The sequence below is a fragment of the Cyprinodon tularosa genome, unplaced genomic scaffold (genome assembly GCF_016077235.1).
Source record: "Cyprinodon tularosa strain WSP-4 unplaced genomic scaffold, ASM1607723v1 ctg1534, whole genome shotgun sequence".
Classification (NCBI taxonomy): domain Eukaryota; kingdom Metazoa; phylum Chordata; class Actinopteri; order Cyprinodontiformes; family Cyprinodontidae; genus Cyprinodon; species Cyprinodon tularosa.
The window spans coordinates 1,192-15,810 of record NW_024038369.1 but is presented as its reverse complement, the minus strand read 5'-3'; the positions used below and the strand labels follow the sequence as shown (position 1 = coordinate 15,810).

The 14,619-nt window shown below is 39.5% G+C and overlaps 1 long non-coding RNA gene across 1 annotated transcript; it reads right to left on the bottom strand.

Moving 5' to 3' along the window:
* Positions 1-1,263: 1,263 nt before the first annotated feature.
* LOC119779942 lies at positions 1,264-3,575 on the bottom strand. The gene is made up of 3 exons (XR_005280316.1): positions 3,540-3,575; positions 1,971-2,092; positions 1,264-1,931 (listed from the first exon to the last, which is right to left on the bottom strand). It is a non-coding gene; the product is annotated as an uncharacterized LOC119779942 (long non-coding RNA).
* Between the last annotated feature and the right edge of the window lie 11,044 nt (positions 3,576-14,619).

The window sequence follows — 14,619 nt, the reverse complement described above, 5'->3', positions numbered from 1 at the left end:
TGGTGCATATCTCCAGCCACGTTCTGGGTGAGAGGTGGGATCACCCTGGACAGGTCACCAGTCTGTCGCAGTATGTTCAACCAGCTTAAAAGTAATCGCTAATCAGATTTATTATTTGCACTTTTACTAAGTGAACTTTCTAACTCCCTTAAATCTGAAATTCCAATGCCAAAATTGTTTAAATCTTTTATCTTTGGACCCCCTGCAGAGTGACGTCACACCTGCAAGATCCTATCCTTACCTTCCTGCTAGATTGCAAAAAGCAGCTTGCTCATGAGTTGTCAACACGCTAAATCTTAAATGAACGTGTACATATAAAAGAAAAAGGGGCGCAGTGCTTGCTACTGAATGGCAACACTATCAAAGTCAGGAAGAAGTTTTAAGTAAAGCCGGGATTAAAACAGTAGCTACAAGAAGCTTCAAATAAAAGGTGTTCTTTATGTTCAACCTAAACACCAACTCCGATAGACCATCAGTAGAGCAGGTGTTTAAATTAATCAATCACTGCTGCGAAAGCTTATAGCAGTGAAAGCTAATATACCACAGCCATCACTTAATAAACGCAAAATAAACAACCCTCTAAAAACGGAAAACTGTAATGGACTGAAAGTCCTGTTTTTTATGTGGGAAATTATTTGCGTGTGTTTTAGTATAATTCTGATATATTGGCGCTGTTGTCTGTTTCTATGGCAACGATACTGAATGTAGTGTAGCTTAGAGACCTGCATGGGTCGAGTTTTACCAACCCGCACCCGCCCGAACCCGTTAGGATGACTACCGAACCCGACCCGCCACCCGCGGATATCTTCAATTCAAATGTTATGGGGAGAGGTTGGAGGGGGGTGATGGGGAGAAAGCGAGAGGCAACAGAATCTTTTTTCTGAGTTTTTTTGTCGGGGTTTGTGGACGGTGAGCAGCGGGGAGAAGTTTTTTATTTTCTTTCTGAGGAGCGGCCTGAATGGGGTTTTAATCAGATATACACAGCACCGAAAGCAAAATACGTGTACAAAATATTGGTGGGGACATGTCCACACCAGTCCTTAAGGAAGTTACGCCTATGATTGTTTAGATTAACTTTTCTTCTTTATGGCTTTTATTCGGTGCTTTACTGCATTTGTTTTGGGAAAATATGAGGAAAAAATAAATACAGAAAAAATATATATATTTTTATAAATCGCAAAATAATTATAGGGTGGCTAATGCCAAAGAAAGGGTGACTGAAGCCACCCTTAAATAGGTCTAATGACGCTTATGAGCGCAAATAAATGATAGCGCTGAAATGATGCTCTCTTTGCTTCGCCTTCTATCTTATCTATTTCTATATGCTCTTAGTTTTTCATATTTCTTTTGTCTTTCACTTTTCTGGTTTCTTACATTCATCTTTTTCTTCCCATCCTGTTCTTCTCCTCCCTCCTTGTTTCCTCCTTTCTTCTACATTTCTTTGGTGCTTTTTATTCTTTCATTTATGTTTTATTTTTCTATCTGTTAACTGTCTTTTCTTGAATCCACTCTCCTGTCTTCTCCTCCTTGTTGTTTTGCTCCAGCTCTGAAGCACATGAGATTCAATGTGACTGGGCTGCAGGGGGGGGAGCGGAAAGGCGGCCTGCGATTGGTTGAAAGTAGGTCAGTCCGGCCCACTCATGTGACCCAGCATTCCTGTGAGCAGCTCAGAGTGTGTGAGGGGAATGAGCAGAAATGATGAGGACTGAAGCTGCAGGAGAAATCTGAACCAAAACACACTTTTCTGTTTCTAAGCTTCATCATCCGTCTTCTTCCAAATCTATTTAATGTTTCCAGATATTCCCGTCTGTCTGGCAGAGCCAACGTCATGACCTCAGACGATGTGAGGGGAACTTTCAGTTTCAGTAAACTGAGCTGTGCAAGCTGAAATGGGTTAACTGGGCTGAGCTCCAGCTATGAGTGGTTCTGATCTGTTCGGACCAGAACTGGTAGGAAATGAATCAGAGAACCTGTGAAGGTGATGGACCGTTTGACCTCAGGGACCAGAACCTGGTCCAACGGGGAAGCGGAGGGATGGATGGTGGTTCTATGACAGCTCAGGGTTTCCATGGATCCCTGCTTCCTGAACCATCTGAGGAAGAAAACAAACACTTCTGTCAGACCCGTCAGATGAATGAAGATCCAAACATTAAAAGAAATCTGCTGCAGACCATCTGGGGCCAAAAACTATCCAACCCGCAGGGGTCCAGGTCCTCAGTGAGTCTCTAAGGTTTGGACCAAGAACCTGATGAAGGCTTGATGTCAGAAAACTTTTAATTAAAGTTGTAGGGAAATCATATTTAAATGTCAAATCATTCTGGGTTAAACATAAATATAAAATTTCTCTTTATCAGACCATATTGTCCCAAAATTTAGAAAATTTCTATTTAAAAAGAAATCCTGTCCTAAAATCTGTGTTTTTTTCCGTTATCTTCTGCAGGCCAGTTAGTTCTACGTCAGCCTGAACACCTAAATTCAGCCAATCATATATCAGCAGTCATCTGTCAATCAAATGTTTTCGGTCATAGCATCTTGATTCATGTGTCGCAGCTAATATACGCAACGGTTGAAACCAGAATCCTTTCCTTTCCCATTGAGTTGCGTCCCAGTGTTCACGGGGATGGACGTCTGTGTCTTCGGCAGGCGTAGAGCTAACAGAACTGGCAGCGTTGCGAGGCAAGGGCTCAAACATGTACGGCTGGAAGCCTTCTACACCAAACCAAGCTTCTGCCGCCCTGGCGTCCTCTTCCACAACATCTTCGTCCCCGCTTTCCTCCTCTAAATAAAAAATGGATGACGGAGGAGACTCATCCACGACCTCTGACACTAAACTCTCCTCCTCTTGCATGTTTCCGCTGTCCATAGCGTTCCTTGACAGCGTCGTTTCTAAGTCACCAATTTAGTGCTACTTGGTCCCAATGGAATTTCCCATTGGGAACCTGCTAGCACTAAGTTGCTAACTGGTTAGCAAGATGCTTCCCACAAACCAGCCACAACCAAACATGCTTCTGAACCTTCTGCCACAACAATCCCGCCCCCTTGATAATCGACCAATCACATTCACTTTATTTACTCGGGTAAAGCCGGGCACCACTCGGGAGAATTCGGAAATGCAACGGTTGGAACAGCTGATTCCGTACGAATTTTAAAATATTTAAAATACTAAAATAAATCTGAGAGTCTTTAATAAAAGGTTTGAACGAGTCTGCAGTGATGGTTACCATCTAATAAAGGAATTTTCATCACGATCACAGAGTCTGGGAGCGGCCATCTTTGCCCAAATATAGTAGCCCCTCCCTCCTGCCATCTTCCAGCAGTGACGTCACGGTGCGGTTAGCCTAGCGCCATTCTCCCCGCTTTACAAGCTAAATCAATGGGAACTACTAGACACATCTGCAATCAACAACAATTATTGAAGATTTCCAGAGGACTTCACCATTGAAATTCACCAGAGCTATAGTGAAACTGACAATGCCCACGTGCATGGCAGCTGGATGCTGGAATACATCGGGTAAAAGTGAAAAAAAGAGTTATTCCACCTTTCTGATTCCTGATCCTCCACGGACGGGTTGGTCGTTGGATCGCCAACTTGAAGAGGGAGGATTTGCCATCGAACTTCAAAAACTATATACCCCACCTGTCATCAAACACGAAACCACGCCCACATTCCAAAGTGACAGCCGGAAGTCCCGCCTTAATTAAACCGGAAGTCCCGCCTTAATTAATATAAAATTAATATAAAATTGATATAAAATTAATATAAAATTGATATAAAATTAATATAAAATTAATATAAAATTGAATTAAAAAAATAATTAAAAAATGAATAATTAAAAAATTATTTAAAAATTTATAAAAATGCATATAAAAAATTAACTATGTTATTTTAATAACGGTTATGATGATTAAATGATTATTTTTTTATTACTTGTATTGATTTCTTATATAATCACTGTTAGCACACCGTTTCAATCTCTGCCTGAGCAGCTGTGTGATGAGTGCAGTCACTCACCCCCCCCCCCTAGGTGCAGCCGCTGTAGCCCCCTCAGTGTGCCTACTATGAGATCCGTTGCCTCATAGGATTCTGCAAGAGATATATATATATATATATATATATATATATTAGTGCTGTCAGTTAAACGCGTTATTAACGGCGTTAACGTAAACCCAATTTAACGGCGTCAATTTTTGTATCGTGTGAATAACGTTCTTTTTGGCCTAACACACTTTGTAGTTTTTTCACATGCTGTTGCAACAACTAGTAACGTTAGAAAAACTACAACACCACTCCGGATCTAGTTAGACCGGAAACAAAACATCAGGCACGCTGCAACCTCACTTGGGCGATGAAAAGAGTTGACGCTGCATTTTGAGTGGATGGCTAGCGTGAGACGCCGAAATGGATGCCGATAGTATTCTGAATGGAAAGTTTTCTTTTAAAAAGTTGCCAAATGGTTCCATTGACAAGACCAAAGTCATCTGTGTGTTTTGTCGTTGTGAACTGAGCTATCATCGCAGCACGACCAGTCTGAAATACCATTTAATGGCCAAGCACTCAGCTGATTTGAATTCTCCGCCCCCTCGTCAAAGCCAGGTAACAATGGATGATTTCAGACAGAAGCGCATGGATACTTTAACTAAGAATAAACTTACTGCAGCCATAGCTAAATGGGTGGCTACTGCATGTAGGCCTGTTAACGTTGTGGAGGACGAGGGTCTCGCGAATATTGTACGGACCGCAGCCAACGACTGGAACTACGAATTGCCTTCGAGAGCCACCATTACAAGCCACATACTGAAATTGCACGAAACGGAAAAGGCTAAGTTACAGCAGGCGTTGGAGAAAACAAAAGTAGTCGCGCTCACTGGTGATTACTGGACGTCCATCAGTAATCACAACTATCTCGGGGTCACAGCCCATTACTTTGATCCACAGTGGAAACTTCAGTCGCATGCTTTGACTGTTGTAAAGACAGAAGAGAGGCACTTCGCTGACGCTGTTGCAGAGCACTTTATGCAAGTTGCTAGAGAGTGGGACATCGAACAGAAAGTTGTCTCACTGACCACGGATAGTGCACGCAACATGATTGCAGCGGCCAGGCAGCTCCCCTTTGAGCACATGCCGTGCATCGCACACAGTGTGCACCGAGCCGTCACGGTTTCTCTAACCAACAGCCCGTTTGACAGCGCATTGGCGAAATGCAGAAAGGTTGTGGGGCATTTCAAGCACAGCCCAGCAAACCAAGCACAGCTTGAGCAGCAACAAGTCGCACACCATCAGAAGAAAGAGTCACTCGTACAGGAAGTGTCAACGAGATGGAATAGTACACTGGAAATGATCAAGCGTGTTCAGCGGAATGCTGAACCTCTGAGAGATGCACTGGCCCTGCACGCAACGAACGTCGCCATGCCAACAGCTACTGAGCTGGAGAAACTGAAGAAGCTCGAGGCTGTGCTGGAGCACTGCAGGTAATTTATTGTGTATCTGTGTTGTGTGTCTGTTTGTTTAATAATCAAAGTAGGTCTGTGTCAGAACAGTAACTAATTGGGTGTGTGTTTTTGTGCGGGTAGGCTGAGAGAGAGAGAGAGCGCGCGAGAGAGAGTGAGAGAGAGAGAGAAAAAAAAAACACTGAGTGAATTACAGTAGGCCTAACTAATTTCCCACTAAAGTGCTTCTTTATATTATTGCAGGTATGTGTCAGAACTTCTGGGAGGAGAGAAGTTTGTGTCTTGCTCAGTGGTGCTTCCAACGTTGTGTCATCTGTCGCGAGTGATGGAAGTTACTGAAGATGACCCAGCTTACATGATCAACTTCAAGGGAACCTTCGCAGCAGAAATGGACGGTCGCAAGGAGAAGACCAACATCACATGGCTGAGAGTTGCTACAGCACTTGACCCAAGGTCAGAATGCCATGCTTCATATTTACACTCATCCTCATCCCCAGCATTGTGTTTCTCTCAGTATGTTTGTTTTGTTAGTTTGCTTGCTTCTTTGCTTTGCATTTTTGAATTTTGCACTGTAGAGATAGGGATATTGTCACAATTTTGTTATACCTGTTCTTGTATTAAAGTTTGATTTCATTTCATTTCAAGGTTTAAGGACCTTAAGTGTCTGAGCAAACCTGACAGGGCTGAGGTGTGGAGAATGATCCGTGCCTTGCTCCAGGAGATGGAGAGGGAGAGGCCTGCACAGCCGGATATCCAAATCACGCCTGAGCCTCCTAAGAAGAAACCAACTCTCATGCTTGCACATGAGTCTTCGTCTGATGAAGAGGAGGACAGTATTGAGCAATGTCTGGAGCGCTACAAGGCAGAGCCTCTTATTGGCATGGATGACTGTCCCCAGGAATGGTGGTCTACACATGAAGGGGCACACAGTGAAATGGCCCGCCTTGCACACAAGTACTTGGCAACACCGGCTACATCAGTACCCTCTGAAAGGTTGTTTTCACTGTCTGGGTATGTTGTGCAAAAGAAGCGAGCTTCCTTGTTGCCTGAAAATGTCAACAGGCTTGTCTGTTTGAGTAACTGGCTCAAAGCAAAGTAGTAATAGCCTTACCTTTTATTGGTAACCGTTACTGTTCTTTCTTTATGAAATAAGAGGCTGAGTTCTGGCAAATAAAGAGTAGTAGCCTGACTGCTATGTTCAAAGCAAACTTGAGAAAAATATTAAGCCATGGTTTAACTGCACTATAGGCTGAGTCCTAGTTTACATTACATGTGCACTTTGTAATTTAATTTTGTATTGCCCTGTTTTGATCCCTAGGGCTGTTGAAGGGGCTGTTTCTGTTTCTATTTTTTTTCACTCTTTTACTAATGGACAGTGTATTACATTGTGTGAGAGATTACTGCTCCAAGTGAAAATGTTAGAGTGAAATTGAACACTACAGTATGCCAATGTTGTTTTCAATAAAAAACATTTGCATAAAGCAACCCAATCTACTTTTTCATATTCATAAGAGCATTAAAATGAGAAAAAATAATGTGACAAAGAAATCAAGGGACATTTAGAATAGATAAAAATGTGCGATTAATTGCAAGTTAACTATGACATTAATGTGATTAATCGTGATTAAATATTTTAATCGTCTGACAGCTCTAATATATATATATATTTATATATATATATATATATATATAGATATATCTATATATCGATATACACGATAAAGAAAGATGTACATGTATATGTATCGGTCTATTAAAAGAAAAAAAGAAAAAATAAATAAAAATAAAAAATAAAACAAATGTCTAATTTTGTCCATTCATACGGTTTAAGCATCCCACATGCGCAGTAGAGACTTTAATAACGTCACAAGCGGTCTTGCTCCTTGTTTACTTCCGTGAAAATGGAGGGAAGGTTTAGATCGCATCTAGCTGTCTTTCCCAAACTTAAATACACAATCTTTTTTAAGATGGTTAGAAAAAAAATAAATAAATAAAATGCTCTCCCACCTTATCATCCGCAATGGTTGTTGTGTTTCTAGCCGCTTCTGTGCTCGCTCAGACACAGGTTGCAGTGGAAAAGATCTGGATCACTTTAGGCTGCTGTGTGAACCCAACCGTTCTCCAGCAAGGTTGGGTGACTTACTGAGGGTTGACCAGAGCATTCTATACAAAGACGATACTGTCCGTCTTAAGGGTCTCATGATGTGAAAGGTCACACCATGAGGAGCTCACACCACGCCACACGGTTAGGGTCACCTGATGTGAACGGTTAATTAAGCCATCAGGTGTTTGGACCTTGGGAGGGGGTGAAAAATACACCACTTAGAAAAAAGAGGAGAGACTCTTTGTGAATCACTGTCCTTCCTAAGGGTCACATGATGTGATAGGTCACACCATGAGGAGCTCACACCACGCCACACGGTTTAAGGGTCATCTGATGTGAACGGTTAATTAATCCGTCAGGTGTTTGGACCTTGGGAGGGGGTGAAAAATTCACGCTCACACAGTAGCCATCCCCCAACCCCTATATAAATTCAAAAGTCGCGGTATCTGTCTTTGGTAACTCCTGATTCGATCAGCTGATAAGGTGGAGCCACAGCGTCACGATCTGAGCCACAAAGCGTCTGAAACACAATATGTTTAAAGTTAGTTTTTTGTTCACTCAATTCACTGCCTGGGTTTTTTTTAAATAGACAGAATCCTTTTTTTTCTTTTCACTATTCAGTCATTGATGGAAATATCTATCGTACAAACCTGATAGATGACAGTCTATGGATTGCAAATGTTTTGTAGCGTTCTGCTGCCTGAGGAAAGATTTTCTGCTTTTCTCTGCTGTCCACAGAGAGCAACTTTGACAGAGCGGTTTTTCAGCTCTAGTAAAATTGTATCAATAACTGGATAGTGATATTCGTATCTAAAGGCTTATCTATCCATATGTTTGATTATATTCTTAATTTGAAACCAACCGATTGGGAAAACTATAGCTTGTTAAAACAAACTGTCCTCTTTTTTTTTTTTTTTATACTTTTTTGTATTAATCTCTTTTTTTTTCAAACATTTATTTCTCTACTGAATCATTAATCTTTTTTTATCTATCCCTAGATTTTTGATTTGTTTTTTGTAATTCTAATAATAGAATTGATATAGTGGCAAACTGATAAATTGTTTAACCCTTTCCTGAACAGAAATCAGAGAAACGCTTTAGGTAATAGCACCTGAACCTTGTTCACGTAGATTTAACAGATATATCAGCTATATGGTAATTTCACTTTTATTACTGAAAGGTTTTCAAATAGCATAGATTAAGAAAAAGTAATTGCATACAGTATTCAGCCTATAATTTTTAGTCTGCCAAGACCAAGCAGTTTTTAACACATCTCAACCTCCAAATGTAGCTACTGTCTTCTTAGTAATTATGTGAAAAGAGCCTAAAAAAAAAATCAGAAAGTTTCTATTCCTGTTTATCTTTTTATTTTTATTTTATTTTTTTAAGAAGCACCCTTGTCAGATGGCCAATTCTGTAAAACGGGAGGACATTTTAAGTGCAAATTTGATGGAGCCATCTAGCAATTAGAACTTTTGCTCTATCTAGCGTCATTGTTCTGAAGCAGGGGTTTGAGCTTCATGATACGTTTGTAAGTAAACCCTTTAAGTTTTTGCAAATACTCCTTGTGCAATTACTTGTTGGCCTCAGCCTTCTGGGACTTGTAGCAGTCATCTTTTTAGCAGACCGTCTGAGGAGCAGAACTTAAACTATTGAATATTTTCAACCCAGTTATCTGTTTTCTATACCCTACCAGCTTCTCCGTCAGTTTTGTTGTAGAGTGAGTTCCTGTCTTTATGTGTCATTACAAGAAATGCAGGCAGCAGAAAGTGCTAGTTGCTACTTCATTGCATTTTTTTAAGCAAATCTGCAGTTTACAACCCTCAGTTTGCAGTAAGGTAATCTGTCTAAAACCTTTGCTTTATTTTGGAAAAAATATATTTATATTTCAGTCTTTACTAAAATCCCATTTAAGTAGAAATTTTAGGTTATTCACAGTATAAAAGTCAATAATATTGCCTCCTTATCCTCAAATATCCTTGTCCCATGTCTCCACCATACTCCTGTAACCAAACACAAGAACAATCAAATAAACGTTCTGGTATTAGTATCACACTTGGAGGAAAGTTTTTGCCTTGAAAAAAAGTGAATTATAAACAAGCAAAAACTCACATTACACACCGTTTCTCCTAGAAGTTGTTTACAAATGCTCATGTAGGCAAAACCACATTATACGCTCATAACTGTAGCCGTATGACATGATGAATCAAGCATTTTGCAAGATCTTTCTATATACGAAATGACGGACTGTACTTAGCATTTTAGATAATCAGTATCTCTGTTTTCATCATTTGACCATGAAAAAAATTATTATCTTTTTTTTTTTTTATCTTTTCCGGAGAACCTATTTTTCTACCACTTTTTATAAACAGCTATTTTTTTATTTCCCTAACTTTTCTCAATACAAACAAGCACAAAATAAAATGTTTAGATAAAGGCATTACTCTGTTGACTCATTCTATGGGAGACCTACTAGTATAACATGGAAATAAGAGTTACACAAGGGAAGGTAATAGGTTTTTCTTTTTTTTACTGATGCAAATCTAAAGGAGAAGCAATCGATTACAGAATAATCCAATGGTGTCTAAATCAAACATCTGTTGACTGAACATGTTACAAAAACAAAGCATTACCCACTATTATTTAAGCTGTAAAAACTTACAAAAACATTTTAAGGAGCAGATTAGGGTGACATTCGCTGTATGGTTAAAATGTAAACTGCTCAGCTTATACTGCTGTTATTTTTTTCCTCATCAAAATTAGTTGTTTTACATCTGCTACTTTATGTTTTTGCTTGTCTATCTTTGTTTTCTTTTTGTCATGAATGCAACAAGATTCAAATCAACCTCTAAGTAGTCTTAAACATCTACGCTTTCAGTGATCATACCATCATTTCTTTGTATAACTAACTAGTATAGTCATGTGAATATAATGTTTTTAATTGAATTAGTTGGGCTATTTATTATTTACAATGAAACCATCATGTCTGTACTCTTTAATGCAAGTCTGTTTTCAACCCTGTAGGCATTTAACCCTTAAACATGATATAACCACTCTGCCTAACTCTTTAGTCAGAACTATATCGGTCTGCAGAAGATAAAACCATGTCAAAAGACCTACAGGATCAGAATTTCAGCTGTGTCGGATCAGTAAACATTCTACATGATAAATTTTACAGTATTTTACAAAGAATGATATTACACCCTTTAGGTAAAATTACATCTCACAATCAATAGTCAGTAGTATTATGAGAAATCCTTTTTTCTCCTTTAAGAGTCCTTTCATAAACAAGCATATTTCTGAGAAGAACTTTTACCCTACATTGTGTGCTGTTTCTCATAAAACCCAACCCCCCGCCCCACCTCTACCGTATCTCCTCACTGGTTGTTCACTTTGCTTCATCTTCAGGCTCCAGACTGATCATACCCCCTGACTAAACATGGAGAAACTATCCAGGCCCTATTCAAGGAATGTACCAGTGGCGGCTGGTGAAAAATATTTTTGGTGGGGCTGATATAGCCTAGTGTATGTCTCCAACTAACCCGGAATAAGAATTCAAATAAACAATTGGACAATACATACAATTTAACAGTAATGATTTAATTTACTATATAATAACAGTAACAGTGATGATTTGGGTCACTGTGACGGGGTTCTTTGGCCTCCAAGAATCCAGTCTCAGTCGGGTTACCGGTGTTGGTGATTTATTGAGCTCAAAAACTCAAAACAGGGTGCAAAAGAAACTAAACATATACAAGATCCTCTGGGCCTCAGCCTCCCTCCAGTTACCAGCAATGTAACAAAGAAACAGAAAACAAAAATTGCCGCTTTTCTTCCCACAGCCCTCATTAAATAGTTTAAGCCCCTCCCCTCAGGCTCTCTTATTTCTGATTTCTTCTCATTAATCAGTTTTGTCCATATATTACCTCCACAAACAATTGATGTACAAAAACAAATAATTTTTACAACTTAATTCTTTTACACAGATTCATTGACTTATTCAATTACACCAAACTGGGTTTGAACCCAGCAAAGACGCAGCCAGACTGAAGATGACAAGTCCCCGCATAAACACGTACACACCCACACCCCCCACATACCCACACACACACACACACACACGGCTAACCCCACTGAAATATTAAGTGTGCACCCTCAATACGCCAGCAGGTAACCAGGACAGCTTGTGTGTTTTAAGTTCATGGAGCTACTGGGCTCAGCGCGAGTGTATTGGTCCTCACAAACACAGTATAACAGGAATGTGTGTGTGGCGCGCAAAGTTAGAGAGGTTGTTTTAAGCGACGAGGTGGATTCGTCACAGTCACAATAACCATGACAGGAAATGTTCATATCCTACAACAGGGATGTTCTTCTGGCAAACGGGTAGATAAATAAGGATCTCACCGAATTTGGTGGAAGCTGCATATCGCTCGTTACATTCGCCATCTTCCCTCTAACTGTCTGCACCTGCGCTTGGGTTCAGAAGCCTGTTAAAGCGCAGTATTTTCAGCGCCCCAAGACCATAAAGTTCTGAGACGCTGATTGGCCATTAAATTCATCTAGCAATAGTACATGATTGACAGATTCTCTGCAAATGTGGGTCAGTCTGATCAGCGCCCCCAGAACAGAGACGGTAGGAGTCTGTCTACAAATTAATGACAGTAGATAGGGAAATGTAGTTTATATAATTTGTTTTGCTTATAGTTACACAGTCTAGAGAGTAAAACAGACATTTATGAGTTAATTTCTAAAAATATATTTTACGTTTCTCTCTTCTTATCAGGGAGGGCGGTGCCCCAGCGCCCCCTATGGGCCGGCCGCCACTGGAATGTACATTGCCTTGAATTAAGGTTTAAACTCTATTTTTCTTTAGATCGGCCCTTGGCTGAGTTAATTCAACTGTAGGATAAATACCATTACTTTAAGTTTGACTGCATTTTTGTTTTTGCTGTTTTGTTGATGTACTAAACTTTACTTTTTCTTTTTACTGAAAGGTACTATAGAAATAATTTGGGCTCACCTTAAACCTACCGGTCCTGAATCTGGGCTATTACGTCACGGGCAGGAAAATCAGCTGTTTCACAAAGCCCTTTAGGTTGGACCAGCACCACAGAGCTATAAGATGAACAGTTAGTTTCCTGGTAATGTGGCTGTTTTTTTCATGCTTAGAAGAGAACGAGCCTACGGTCATCTTGAGTTACTCAATCGTAAAACCATATGCAAGTCTTTAGTCAAATACCTCTCTACTGCTTTAGTCTAAAAAACAGTAGGCAAAGCATAGTTATTACAACTAGAACTATAGATGAATCGGGACCAGTTTCAAATTCTAATTTTAGTCAAACTTTGTTGTCTTGTAAGACAAAAGATAGGAATAATTTAGAATTTGTTAAAGTGTATAACCAATGAAACACTTTTTGTTTGTTCTTTTGTTTAAATCTAACCGTTATTCCTTATCTCCCAAAAACATATTCTTACTCTTTCTACCGTAAAATCTTTACTGCTTCTTACAAAGGTGGTGTGATAGGGGAAGATCCATCTAAGAATGGATTTCTGAGTTGATCCTGTTTAGAAAGAAAAAGATCAGAATGCAAGACAAACATCTTGTTTATTAATTTGTTCATTTTTTAATATGTTAAAAAATGCTTCTAAAGGAAATTGTTGCCTCTCATTCAGATTGTATGGACTGAAAACATGTTCCTATTAGCTTGCGTAAACTTTTTTATTTCAACAACTTAATAAAACAAACATTTATCCTATGACCGCTTGGCAGGGAGGATAGAGCTGAATCTTACTGAGAGAGAGAGACAAGTCAGGAGATAACATGACTTTCCCCCCATGTTTGTATCATAGCATTGGTCCTTCCTAGTTTTTATTAATTAGAATTCAACGACGCTCTGAAGCAAAGATCCTACCAACTAGTGAAACATTTTATAGACCACCAAAACAAAATAATTAGTTGTTGATCGATGACTGAGAATAAATCAATAATCAGTGCCTAAATTCTGAGTCATCAGTAAAGATTTTACGGTAGAAAGAGTAAGAATATGTTTTTGGGAGATAAGGAATAACGGTTAGATTTAAACAAAAGAACAAACAAAAAGTGTTTCATTGGTTATACACTTTAACAAATTCTAAATTATTCCTATCTTTTGTCTTACAAGACAACAAAGTTTGACTAAAATTAGAATTTGAAACTGGTCCCGATTCATCTATAGTTCTAGTTGTAATAACTATGCTTTGCCTACTGTTTTTTAGACTAAAGCAGTAGAGAGGTATTTGACTAAAGACTTGCATATGGTTTTACGATTGAGTAACTCAAGATGACCGTAGGCTCGTTCTCTTCTAAGCATGAAAAAACAGCCACATTACCAGGAAACTAACTGTTCATCTTATAGCTCTGTGGTGCTGGTCCAACCTAAAGGGCTTTGTGAAACAGCTGATTTTCCTGCCCGTGACGTAATAGCCCAGATTCAGGACCGGTAGGTTTAAGGTGAGCCCAAATTATTTCTATAGTACCTTTCAGTAAAAAGAAAAAGTAAAGTTTAGTACATCAACAAAACAGCAAAAACAAAAATGCAGTCAAACTTAAAGTAATGGTATTTATCCTACAGTTGAATTAACTCAGCCAAGGGCCGATCTAAAGAAAAATAGAGTTTAAACCTTAATTCAAGGCAATGTACATTCCAGTGGCGGCCGGCCCATAGGGGGCGCTGGGGCACCGCCCTCCCTGATAAGAAGAGAGAAACGTAAAATATATTTTTAGAAATTAACTCATAAATGTCTGTTTTACTCTCTAGACTGTGTAACTATAAGCAAAACAAATTATATAAACTACATTTCCCTATCTACTGTCATTAATTTGTAGACAGACTCCTACCGTCTCTGTTCTGGGGCGCTGATCAGACAGCCCCACATATGCAGAGAATCTGTCAATCATGTACTATTGCTAGGTGAATTTAATGGCCAATCAGCGTCTCGGAACTTTATGGTCTTGGGGCGCTGAAAATACTGCGCTTTAACAGGCTTCTGAACCCAAGCGCAGGTGCAGACAATTAGAGGGAAGATGG